This window comes from Talpa occidentalis, unplaced genomic scaffold, assembly GCF_014898055.3.
Source record: "Talpa occidentalis isolate TD23 unplaced genomic scaffold, MPIMG_talOcc4v2.1, whole genome shotgun sequence".
Taxonomy (NCBI): domain Eukaryota; kingdom Metazoa; phylum Chordata; class Mammalia; order Eulipotyphla; family Talpidae; genus Talpa; species Talpa occidentalis.
In genome coordinates, this window is record NW_026555331.1 from 88,803,036 (window position 1) to 88,816,990 (window position 13,955).

General features: G+C 35.8%; 1 protein-coding gene and 1 long non-coding RNA gene across 2 annotated transcripts in view; one reads left to right on the forward strand and one right to left on the reverse strand.

Annotated features, from left to right (window-relative positions):
* The window catches only part of UMAD1 (UBAP1-MVB12-associated (UMA) domain containing 1), a 317,588-nt gene that overhangs the window by 250,972 nt on the left and 52,661 nt on the right, over nt 1–13,955 (forward strand). The window lies entirely within an intron of this gene.
* The window catches only part of LOC129145315 (uncharacterized), a 156,154-nt gene that overhangs the window by 84,246 nt on the left and 57,953 nt on the right, over nt 1–13,955 (reverse strand). The window lies entirely within an intron of this gene.

Sequence of the window (13,955 nt, forward strand, 5' to 3'; positions counted from 1 at the left end):
GGAAATTTTATGGGGATTATAACCAAGATGAAAATACATGCACTGCACAAAAATGAAAAATGATTTAAAAATATATAAAATAAAAAATAATAAATTGCTCACATTCTTAATAAAAGTTAACAATGATTATGTTCCAAAAAAAAGAAATCATAATGAAGGGCCTCCCCTGGTGGCACAGCAGTTGAGTGCTGGGTTGTGAAGCTGCCCACAGCCTCTGCAGCGCGGGTTCGACTGGCTGCTGGCGAGGGTCCCACATGGCACGGAGACCTCTCCTACCACCCGCTGCTCCCCTCAGCAGTGTACTTCGGTCCTTCTGCCTGCTCTTCTCCCTGCTCTGGCTCTGATGAATTCTCTCACCCTCCCGCACTTCTGACTATACCCAGTGCTTGTATAAATAAATAAATAAATCTTTTTAAAAAAAGGGAATGCAAATGTAGACAAAGCGCAGATTTAAAAGACAATACAGGGTCTTCCTGGTGGCCTAGGGATTAAGTCTCAGCACTTCTACAGTGCCTGAATTGACTCCCTGGCAAGGGAGCTAACCCATGTATATGGTGCAGCAGACCTCTCCTGTCTTGCCACTGCTCCCCTTAGCAGTATATTTCAGTAGATCTGCCTATTCAGCTCCCCACTCTGTCTCTGGTGAATCCTCTCACCCCCGAAACCTCTGGCCTATACCCCAGTTCTTCTATGCATAAGTAAATAAAAAAAAGATTAAAAAAAAGACAATACAGTGAGCAATTTTGTACAAACGCATTTGACAAGATAAAATAATTTTTAGAAAAATAAACATACCAGAACTGACTTTAAAAATTACAAAACTTGATGCATACAACTAATAGAGTAAATAATAAAAAGCTGAATGTTTTCACTTTAACATCAGGAACAAGACAAGGATGCTTACTTTTAGTCAACACAATAGTGAAAGTCTTAGTTAAGGGAAAAAAAGGCACACGACTTGGAGTAGTGGTGAAATGGTTTGTGAAACTGCATAAAACATGGTGTTATATGTAGATAACCATAAATACTCCATTAAAACAACTCAAAATGAATTAAAAACTTGAATGTAAGAATTGAAACCATAAAAGCCTTAGAAGAAAATATACCCAGCAAGCTCCTTCACGTGAGTCTTGGTGATTTCCTTAAAATCTGACTCCAAAGTAAAGGCAACAAAAGCAAAAACAAGTGGGATCCATCAAATTAAATAGCTTCTGCATAGCAAAGGAAATCACTGACAAAATGAAGAGACAATTTATTGAATGGGCGAAAATATTTGCAAGCCATCTATCTGATAAGAGGTTAATATCTAAAATAGAGAAACAACTCAATAGCAAAACAAGAAAACTAATTTAAAAAATGACTGATGATCTGATTAGTCATTTTTCCAAAGAAGACATACATATGACCAATAGTTATATGAATCACTAGCCATCACAGCATCACTAGCCATCACAGAAATGCAAATTGAAACCACAATAAACTACCTTACCCCTGTTAAAATGACTTAGCAAAAAGATAAGAAATTAAGTGGGAATGGAACTGATGTAGGCACTATGAAAAACAGTATGGACATTCCTTAAAAATTAAAATTAGAACTACCATATGATCCAGAAACTCCATCTCTGGGTATTTATCCAAAGGGAACAAAAACACTAAGTTGAAAAGATATGTACCCCCAGATTCACTGCAGCATTATTCACAATAGCTTAGAAATGGAATCAACTTAAGTGTTTACTGCTAGGTAAAGCACACACACACACACACACACACACACACCCATATATCATTCAGCCATAAAAAGGAAATCTTGCTATTTGTGACAACATGGTTGGACCTAGAGGGCATTATGCTAAGTGAAATCATACCAAGAAAGATAAACATCGTATGATCTCACTTACATTTGGAATCTTAAAGAACAGAAACAAGAAAAACGAAGCTCATATATAGAGAACAGACTGGTGGTTGCCAAGGTAGGAGTGGGCAAAATAGGTGAAAGGTAAAAAGAGAAACTTCCAGTTGTAAAATAAGTAATGGGGATAAAATATACATCATCATGACAATAGTTAATAATATATCTATATGAAAGTTGCTGAGTAGGTCTTATAAGTTCTCAGAAGAAAAAATACTTTGTAGGTATGATGGGTATTAACTAGATTTACTATGATGATCATTTCAAAATATTTATAAGTATTAAATAATTACATTGTATGTTTGAAACTAATATTATATGATCAATTATAATTCAATTTTAAAAAAGAATTACCTAACTGAACACTCCTAAAACTTCTGAAGCAATTGATTCAGTTGTTTATAATCTTCCTACAGCAAAGAGGAGGATCATATAATTTTATAGGTGAAATTACTAAACACTCAAAAGTTAATTTCTATCGGGCCTCCCCGGTGGCGCAGCGGTTGAGCACTGGGTTGCGAAGCTGCCCGCAGCCTCTGCAGTGCCGGTTCGATCCCCGGCTGCTCCCCGGCCACCAGAGGAGGGTCCCACATGGCGCGCAGACCTCTCCTGCCGCCCGCTGCTCCCCTCAGCAGTGTACTTCGGTCCTTCTGCCTGCTCTGCTCCCCGCTCTGGCTCTGGTGAATTCTCTCACCCTCCCGCACTTCTGACTGTATCCAGTACTTGTATAAAATAAAGAAATCTTAAAAAAAAAAAATTAAAAAAAAAAAAGTTAATTTCTATCTTTTGCAGACTTAAATAGCAAACAGAAAAATAAATACTCCCTAATCATTCTGCATAACCTGAGCACAAAATAATTGAGAAACATAATTTGAGAATAGAAAATATAAGTCAATCTCACTCTACACCATAAAGTATTACTAAATCCAATGAGGTTTAAAAATTAATTTATCATGATCTAGTTGGGTATATTCCAGCAATGCTAGAGCAGTTTAACATTAGAAAAGCTAGAATTGTGATCCACTACACTAGAAACTCATATGTAATCTAAACCCATGTAAAATTTAAATAGAAGCAGGAAAACCAATGGTTATAAAGTTAAAGACCGATTCAACATAAAGGTGTTAGTAAACTTTAAGTAGAATAGATTTTACATGAGTGGTATCTACCAAAGTGTTTGTAAACATTCTTAGTGATAAGTTAGAAGCATCCCATTTGAAATTACAAACAGGTCATTTAGCCACTATCATGTTTTTATCATCATTAAAGCTAATGGGTCTAGCTAGACAATAAGACAAGCAAATAAAGATTAGGAAGAAACAAACCCATAATTAATTGCAGGTAGTATGATTACATGTGCAGAAAACCACAGGAAATATAAAAACAACTTATTAATAATAAGAGTTTAGCAAAGTGGTTGTCTCTAAAACCAATACACAAAAATCAATTGCCTTTCTCTTTAGAGTGGTAGGTGGTAACTAGATCTTTGGTGGTTATGGGTGTAATACAGTATATAAATTTATCAAGATGTGAAGCTATACTTTTGAAATTTATGTAGTAAGTAAACTAATGGCACCTCAATAAAAAAAAGATATTATAAAGAAGGTACAAATGATAATTGCAACAAAAACAAGGTATCTGAGAATAAACCTAGCAAAAGATGTTCAAGATTTGTGTAGAGAAAATAACAATGGAAATTCATTAGAAACCTAAATAAATGAAAAGATGTGCCATGTTTATGGGCAGGAGTACTTAATATTGTGAAGGTGTTTAAGTGCATATTCTCTTAAATTAATGGCACCTCAAATAAAAAAGGTATTATAAAGAAGGTACAAATAATAATTGCAACAAAAACAAGTTACCTGGGAATAAATCTAGCAAATGATGTTCAAGATTTGTGTAGAGAAAATAACAATGGAAATTCATTAGAAACCTAAATAAATGAAAAGATGTGCCATGTTTATGGGCAGAAGTACTTAATATTGTGAAGGTGTTTAAGTGCATATTCGCTTAAATTAACCTATAGTCTTAAAGTTCCATAGAAAATACTAATTCTAAAATTACATAGAACAAAGGGTCAAGAAAAACTAAAAATTGAGTGTAACAATTTGTACCAGGTATCGAAACTTTCTATAAAGTTGTAATAACTAAAACTGTAGTTTTGCAGAGTTAGAAAAATTAACAAATGGAAAGTGACAGAATGGAATAGAAAATAGCCCCAAACATATATGGAAACAATATGAAATTGAGTTGAGATTGCAGATCAGTAGACTTTAGTTATTGTATGGAGGGGGGGATCAATTTTAACTAGATTAAAAACATAAATATGAAGATAAATTAAAAAAAACTTGAAAATAGCTTTATAATTCCAAAGGCAAAGAAAGTGACAATTTTGTCTATAGAAAAACTAAATACTTCTGTTCAATTAAAGATAACACCTGAAAAACCAAGAAGACAAACTACAAGCCAGGAGAAACTTATCCAATACACATAATTGACAAGGCCTTGGCTTCCTTTCCATATAGTCAAGTCATGGAAAATATCCAGCTGATGTGACAGAAATATAGGCAGCATTTAGAGAGCTGCCTGCTTTCTGTGAGCATTTTAAGAGTGCCACTTAAGAAATGATCTGGCAAGTTAGATATATTACATTCGAAATAGTATGTATACTTGTGGTGATTAATTTTGTATATCAGCTTGACTAAGCCATGAGATGCCTAGATGTTTGGACAGTCATTATTTTGGGTGTGTCTTTGAGGATGTTAATAGATAAAATTAACCTTTGAATAGACTAAGCAGACTGCACTCCCTAATGAGGTCCCAGGTGGACCTCACCCAATCAATTGAAGACTGAATAGAACAAAAATACTGATTGGGGGGGACTCCTCTTGCCTAATTGCTTTGAGCTGGGACATTAGTTTTCTCTGGTCCTTGGACTTCAACTAAAACATCAATTCTTTTTGGGGTCTCTAGCCTGCTGGCTTTCAGAGTAGAACAATACTTCAGGCTCCACTCAGTTCTAAGCAGGCTGACTACAGATCTTGAGATTTCTCAGTTTCTATAGTCATGTAAGCCAATTCCTTATATCATATAAATGTATATATGCATATATGCACACTGTCAACCCTCGAACACAGGAGGCTAGGGGCACCAGCCCCAAACAAATGAAAATCTTTCTATAATTTATAGTTGGTCCTTGGCATCTGTGAATCTAATCAACTAATAATTGCAAATGGTTAAATCCATGAATGTAGAACCCAAAGACAGAAAAATATGCACATTTAGTCCTATGCAATTAAAACATGTAGTATTCAAAGGTCAACTCTGTGTGTGTGTGTGTGTGTGTGTGTGTGTGTGTGTGTGTGTATGTGTGTCTATCCTATTGATTCTACTTTTCTGGAGAATCTTTACTAATATAATGCCTGACAATAAAATGAAATAAGGATTTTGGAACAAAGAGGATATTAAGTGGAAAAACTGGTGAAACTCAAAGTCTGAAATTTAATTTATAGTAAATACCAATGTTGGTTTCTTAGTTTTAATAAATGTACCATTAGCTATACAAGATGTTAACAGTACAGAAAACTGAGAGCAGTCTGTACTATCTTTGCAGCATTTTTTAAAATCCCAAATTCCAAAATAAAAAATTTTATTTTAAAAATAGCATGTATCATATGCTCCTCCTTTCTGAAACTATTTCTAATTATCTTTCTGTTTGTATTTATACATCCTGTTCACCAAATGTATTTTTTTATTTGGGAAAGTCTTTCTTTGTACCTGTCTGTATTGCTTGAAGTCTTTTAAAACAATATTGATCAAATATATTATTTCACCAAAACAATAAAGTCATTCTTTAAAACCCTTGAGTCTGTTTGACAAGGTAACTAACTTCTAGAAATCATTCCAACTTAAAAGCATTCTGATGTTTGACTTAGCATTAGTTTTTAATAGCATGTTTTTTTTCTTCACTTCCTAGTGGACCCAATAATGATTTAAGATGAGGCTCCTGGCTTAGTGGTATTCCAAAGAACTGGAACAATTGCTAGGATGTGTTAAGAATGTGTTTGTACCTGGACCAAATTTATCTTAATGGTTTAGGTTTCTGTGTTACTGTCGCTTTTTTGCTAACTATACGCATCATAAGGGAAGGCTTTTGGCTGCAGTTCTGTTCAGTGGGCAATGAGCAAATAAATTTCTAAATGCTCTAGTACAAATAAAGTTCTTTAATGCTTACGCTCCTTATTCTCTCATTTCTCCTTCTAATCTTTGTTCCTTTCATCTCATCTGTATTTCTTCTGCACTTCAACCTCTGCCTTTTGACTGACTACTCATTGTAAATCTCCATGGATTTTTTCTCTCTCCAAGACTGTGAGCTCTTTGTAGATAGGGAATATAGAAAAGAAAAAGATACTCTCCCTATCACCTCAAACAGTACTTACCCATCAATCATGGTTAGAATTGTTGAATGAATGAGCGGACTGGAGGTGGTGTGAGGTCTATGAGCTTAGCCATACCTGCAAATGGAACTTTGGAACCATACAGGTTTTTACGTTCTTACTACTGACCCAAGTTCTGGGCTTCCTCTCCTTCCCTGTTTTTTTTTTTTTTTTCCCCCAGACTTTTTTCTTCTTGTAATGGAGCTAGAGGCTTACTGCCTTTACTCTGTACCTTCTGAATGTGCAAATTCAATGGTCATCCTGTTCTTTGTGTGAGGCCAGCTCTTCCCTTTACTTTGTGTTTCCAGAAAGTAAAAATCCATACCAGTGGTTCTCAAACTTTATTTGGCATCAGAATTACCCGGAGGGCTTGTTAAAATACAAACTTCCAGACTCCAGCCCGAGAGCTCCTCATTCAATAGTTCTGGAGTGGGACTGAAGGATTTGCAGTTCTCAAAAAGTTCCTAGGTGATGCTAATACTGCTGCTGGTGGTGTACTAACCACACTTAGAGAATCATTAATTATACACTACAGAAGGACCAGCCAGTTGTCTAAACCTCTCAGCTTAGAAAGAAAAAAATAGATGGGGGCGTTCATTGTCTAGAACTTAACCATGAAATAAAAATAACAGGAAGAATATGCATGTTTTGTTTTAAACCCTAGGTAGAAAGATTTTTCCCCTCCTATAATCGTCATTCTTTAATTCAAGCTGTTCCATAGATCCTAAGGAAAGTTAAAACTGCTAAGGGAGAAAAGACTATTGATATTTCTATCAGAGTATATAAAAAGGTTAATTATGGTGTGCACATCTGAAAGATCTCCTTGCCATCTCCAGAAATACTTGCCATAGAACTGAAATAGAAATGATTATATGAGTAAATTATCACCCACACTCCTTGCATGCATCATTTTATACTGCAAGCCTTTTCTCTTTTCAAGGAATAATGGTTTTACATTTTCCTTTGTGATGGCACTCTAATTGTTAAATATAATAGGGGCATTATGCTACAGAGTTAAAAGATTCCAAGTGAAAAGATAAGTCAAATATAGTAATCTCATCTAGACTATGATTCTTTAAAGTGTGCTCTTTTTCCCCAGCTGTCCCCCAATTCTAACTCTCATGAGATGATTGAAACTGAGTATCATGGCAGAAAAAAAGTTAAAAGGGATCCTAGAATTTATCTAATCCAGGCTTCTGCCAAATCTGGCCCACCACCTGTTTCTGTAAATAAAATTTTATTAGAAAACAGGCATGCCTGTTTGTTAACATTTTGATATGGCTTCTTTCCCACTACAACTATAGAGTTAAATAGTGGCAACACAGATCATGTGGCCCACAGCCCAAAATATTTACTAGCTCACCCTTTACCAACAAAGTGTGCTGACCCCTTCTCTAGTCCAACCTATTCACTTGGCAGCTGAGCAAATTTCCAGCGAGAGAGTGACAGAACTAGAGTGAGAGGGAGCTAGCTAGCTCATGGGTACATGCTCACACAGTAATGGGACTGTAGAATGTCAGGCACAGCCCTCAGCAGTTACTATTAGAGCTTTGGTCCCCATCCCCCCACCTCATGGGGCAAAGCTTGCCTTCATGTATTAGTAGAAAAGGATGTCCGGCAAGTTTGCATCTCATTACAATTTTCAAAGAGTCCCTCCATAGGACAAATCCAAAAAGAACAGTATAACAGAAGTGTTCTTTGATGTTAGTCCAAAAGCAGAAATAGCATTTTTTTTTCACTTGTATACAAAATACACCACTGACCTAACATTTAGGGTCCGTTTATAGTTATTTTTCGTTGATGATAGAATCATCTTGTCATTCAGAAAACAATATTAACATGCTGCTATGTAATATTCTCCAGAGTCCAGAGCTTTCAGGAGAATGGGCCTTACGGTGTGAATTCTTATTTTCTCCACTTATTAGATTCACCAAATTGACAAAAGCATGTGTGTGGGTGGGTATTTACATAATTTATACATCTATATCTAAAAGAAAATGATACAAAGATGCTAGGTTTCAGTGGTCCCCTAAACTCTTATTTGTATGTTAAGGAAAATATGTCTATTTTGTAAATATGTCTAATCTTCAAATGAACCCAATTCTGTGTTTTTAGGTAAGTGCACAGTTATACAATGGTTAGAAAAGAGTATTTATCAAAAGGACCATTATTTGTTGTTTCCTCGGTTCTTTACTGGCCATGTCCTCTGAGCTAGGAACCCATGTGCGGAGACTGATACATAAAAGTAAGAAAATCTCAGCTGACCTCTGCATACATGCTCTGCATTACTCTGTAAGTCTACCAAGGAGAGAGCACTAAAGAGATCAGTAAGGGCTTACTATACAGATGTGCAGATGCCAGGGAAATGAAAACTCATTTTAGTGTTACCTCTCTGGGGAGACTTCCTTGAATCCTCAGTCTTCTTTAAATGTCCTCCTTCAGTGTCCCTATAACATAAATCTATCACAGGGTTTTTCCTCCCTGCTAGGCCTTTAGGAGATATTTGGTAAATGAATGAATGATGAGTGATTGAATGAATGGATGATTGAACGAGTGAGTACATACAAAAGGTAATGGTGTAAACCACTATGAAATGTTCTTCCTGCATATATGGCAAGAAGATAGGATACAGGGAAAGAAAGAATTTCAAAGTCAAAAGATTAGAACAGTTGAAGTTGGGGTGCCAAGATGGATGGTGATGGACCTCAGAGTATTAGTTGAGCAGGAACTTGCTCATGGCTGAGATCATCAAGGAAAGTATCTAAAGTAAGAGAACCAAAATAGACTCTGGAAGTAGAAGAGTCCAGAGACTGAGCAGGAGAATCAAAAAGGTCTGTTAAAAAGAAGGAGATGCTGGTATTCATAGAAACCGAGGGAGGAGAAAGGAAGAAAAAGAGAAAGACAGATAGGATGACTATTATCAAATGTTGTCTCATTTTTAATTAGGGTGGGAAATGAGCGACTGGATTTGGAAATGAGAATACTTCTGATCAGGGTCATCTCAAACTCTTCTAGACCCTGAACATGCTCATTTGGAGAGATCCTACTCCATATTATAGCAAACATTAAAATGTACCAAAATCTACATGAAATTTGTCTCATAAATAATTTAGGATATTAACATTAAACATGACAATTTCTTCCCTTTGAAGTTATTACCAATCAAAATTTTCTGGTTTTCTTTTTGTATTTAAGTCCATCATTTCTTCTGTAGATCTCAAATATTTTACAGGTTCTTAAAAACCCAGAAGACTTATGCTTTTTATCAGTAATGGCCACATACAGAGAAGGCTATCATCAGTTGGAGTGAGTACCGAAGTAAAGATCTTGAACTTCTCTTTCACAAACATAATTAGGAAGCTAACAAATGAGAGGGAAAGATGCAAAAAAGGGCATAAAATTCAGTGAGGCTGTGATTTAAGATTACAGTTTTCTGCACAGTTTGGAAGAAAAAAATAGAAAGAAGGTAAATAATACCGAACAGAATAGGAATACTTGATCAAATGCTGCTTGAAGAGAGAAGGGCTTCAGAACATGAGAAGGATTCACCTTTTGAATCCAGGTGGAAGGAGAGGATAAACAAAATGATAGATGTTCACATCTTATAGCTATGAAAAAAAATGTTAAAATCAAGACTATGAGTAACTCCCATACTACCATTTAGTGTTGTTATTCTAATGGTCAGAGAATGTAAGATTGGCACTGAGCAGTTTACTCTAATTCATAAATAATGCCAAAGGACTCTTCTGTGGCGTGATGCATAGATCGCTGTCAAAGTTTGTCTCTGGTTCTCTTATGTGCCACAAATAGGTAAAGTACTATCTGGGATAGAAATGCCCACCTGTGTCAAGCAAATTGACTTGTCAAAGGCACCATCTGATTAATTGATTTACACAGAGAAAGCAGGAGTTATATGGAAAATGCATTAACTCTGTGGGACCACTGGGGCAACATTAGTAAATCATTGCTATAGTATCAAATGGTTCCTCTAATGGCCCCAAAGAGTAAATGCATTCCCAAAAGAGCCTCCGATGGATCCAGGTGGTCATTTGTCCTCTGAGACTCAGAGTGATTACAAGTGCCTTTTTTTTTTTTTAAAGATTTATTTATTTATACAAGTACTGGGTACAGTCAGAGGTGTGGGAGGTTGAGAGAATTCACCAGAGCGGGGAGCAGAACAGGCAGAAGGACCGAAGTACACTGCTGAGGGGAGCAGCAGGCCATGTGGGACCCTTGCCGGTGGCCGGGGATCAAACTGGCGCTGCAGAGGCTGCGGGCAGCTTCGCAGCCCAGCTCTCAACCACTGCACCACCAGGGGAGGCCCATACAAGTGCCTTTCAAGAGTTAGGCCAATGGCCCAATTCTCACTTTACTGATAAGGAAATGAAAGTTTATTTTAGGACACTTCACCTGTTAATGACAGAACTTAGATTAGATATTAGATATAAATCTAAAGTGTTAGCTAATACTGGTCCTGCTGCTCTGATACCAGTAAGTATTCCAGAGAGCATCTCAGTGAATGATTGTCATCCAAAATTCAATTATTCACAGTGAAATAGTACATGTTTTATTCCATGGAGGAGACAGTGGTCCCAATAAGATTGAATTGAATGGTATTTTACACACACACACACACACAAACCCACATTATTGCAGTTGTGGTTTTGTTATTAATGGTTGTCAATTGTAGAAACACAAATGACAATGCAAATTCATAAAGGAGGCGGGAAATCTTTTCACAATAGATGCTGGGAGTAGGCCCCAAGTTTTGCAAGTGCACTTATCAGGTTCCTGTAACTGAGTAAATTGGATTATCTTGTGAGCTGTTGCTCAACTAACCAAGAGTGTTTCAGAACTAAAAGGTTGTCAATAGCCTCAAGGGCACTTGTTTTACAAATGAAAAAAATGGTCCAGAATGGTCCAGCCAGACCATATACCTTAAGTTCACAAAGAGAAAAGCTCAATTATCTGAAGGCAATAAGGAGAGGGGATCAGGACCTTCTAGGACTTCAAGTCTAGAGGTCAATTCCCAAGAGGTAAAGAAGGAGCACTGAATGTGGCCATTCTAATTCAGGTTAATTATAAATAAGACTAGCAGCTCTTTACAAAATATACATTTATTACTACACCTTTTTCCATTTCAAAGGAGCATATAGAAAAATAAAGTTTCTTACTATATGGTAAACACATAAAATTTGAGTCAAAGAAGTTGCATTACAGGATTCAACCACCTCTACACCTCAAAATACTCATCTGGCCAAGGATTTCTAGGAATTTGATGACCCCATGGCCAAATATAAATCTGCTAGAAAGACAAACTACAGAAACCACTTGTGCTCTGTGGCACCATTAAATCGTGATCATTTTTGGTGGTGCCTCCTGGTACGTTATGAATATGTTATTATAAAGCTTACAGAGAAGAGCAGTGGTCTGTATGATTTTTGCCTTAAATGGCAATATTTTTTCGTCAGTGGATCAAGAATGAGGGCAACTCAGGTTTTGGAATTGCATGGACTAGAACATTGGTTTTGTTCTGTTTTGTCTTGTCTTCAGTGATTACATGTAGAAACATGTGTGCCAAATGACCCATTTTAATCAACAGTAGAACTTCCCTGTGATGTGTTAGCTGAGCTCAGTGAGTTTTGCAAACATAGAATATGCAGACTTGAATATAGGCAAAAGAACAATTCAAAAAGGAAATTTCACCTTCTTGCCTAAGTAAGAAATGCATATGATTACTAAAGTAAATAAGAGTGAAATAATTATTGCACTAAATTCTTTGGACATTTGGGACTTCTCCAATATCTATAAATGAAGACTCATTATTAATAAATTAATAATGATTCCTTGCACTTTATGTTGTTTTACACATTACAGAGCTTTCACATATTATGACTTTATTGGATGTTCACCATAAAGGTAACACAGGCAGAGAGAGTGTTATTCCCATTTAACAGATGAGCAAGGTGAAGCTACAAATGGTAAAGAGCTCTATGCACAGATGAAACTGCTTTTGAGATCTTGTTAACAGTGTCTGTGATGAAATTAACTTTTTTTTCTCAAGTATGGGCTGAGCCTTCAGGAACTACTATTATTTAACATGAATATTGACTGGAGATGTACTCGCCCCGCCCTGGAAACAAGTGTGCCACTGACTGTCTTTATGAAATTCAAGCAAGCCACCTTTGTTGAGAAGTAAAGACAGAAATAAATTAAGGGTAATGCAGATTAAACATGTTTTGAGTTGATGGGAGCAATGTAAAGAGAATCTTCATTAGTGAATCTGTTAATGGTTCTTCCCACTTTGCTGGGTATCCAGTTATCAGTGTCAATGAGTTTTGGGTGTGGGCCATAATAATCATCCTTTTCTCCAAAAGTCATTCTCCTTTGTGCTATACTAAAGTTAAGGTTACCCAAGTTTCAAACACCTTTGTCAGCATGGACATTCTGAATGCCTCCAGACCTAATGCCTCCAATGTTCCCTAAGAATCTATAGAATATTCTTTGCATCCCAGCTGCTTGTGCTCCTTTGATCCCCCAATTTGCATGACCATCAGAGAGTTTTTCTTTCTATTTCACCAAATGCAGGTGTAAAATCATTCTGTGGGAGCTTTCATAATCGGTCATGTAAATTACCCCCTAGATCCATGGCCTGAAAAAATTAGTTTCTCATGAAGACAATAAAAAAAACCCACATTTGTTCTTTTTCAGTTTTCTGACCAAGTCTCCTTCCTGTCCATAGCAACCTCACAAATGGTACCCAGTCATTGTGGGAATGGCTTTTTTTAAGCTGGTGTAGGTTTACAGAAAAATTTTTTTTCAAAACCATAAGTAATAAACATAAATAATAAAGTTCACCTTTGTTTTCTGAAAATGGTTACCAAATTTCATTTTATATTTACACTTAAAATCTTCCCAGATAAGAAAATATAGAGTCCAAAAATATTGATTAAGCATTACTCTCCCCCACCCAGACATTTTCTATAAAAAATACTTGTCTCATACCAAGCACATTGAACTGAAATACAAAGGTGGAAAAATTTTCTTATTTCCTTAGTTACATTATGTGCACAGAAATTAACTGAAGTAAAATAAAAAGACTATGAAAACTTCAGACATTATAGAAAAGCTGGTCTTATTAATATGTGGAATATCTTTAGCCTTATTCAGTATTACTGTTACCAAAAGTCCTAAGGATATATAAAAGATCAAATACTCATCCTATGTGCAAAGAAGACTCAGCAAATAGGCTGTTTATCCAATAGCTCTTTTTAACTGTCAAAAATTATATATCCCATTTTGTAAAAATGTATGGTTTTCATGCAAACTAAGAACTTGATTAAAATTTCAGATTTCATTTAACACCAAATAAAAGATGATATTGAATGTATTACTCAATAAATATAAAACAAAATGAACTCTTGATATGAAATACTGTTTTACTCAAAAATTTCAAAATCATTAAAAAATATGTAAAGAAGGACTATAAACACTTTCTCTAATGATTCCTTTCAGTTGTAAGCTTTGTTTAAAGCTTCCGCCAACACTGTGATAGCCAAAAAAAAAAAAAAAGTCCTTTCTCTGACTTTTTTTAAAAACTTAGTTTCCAA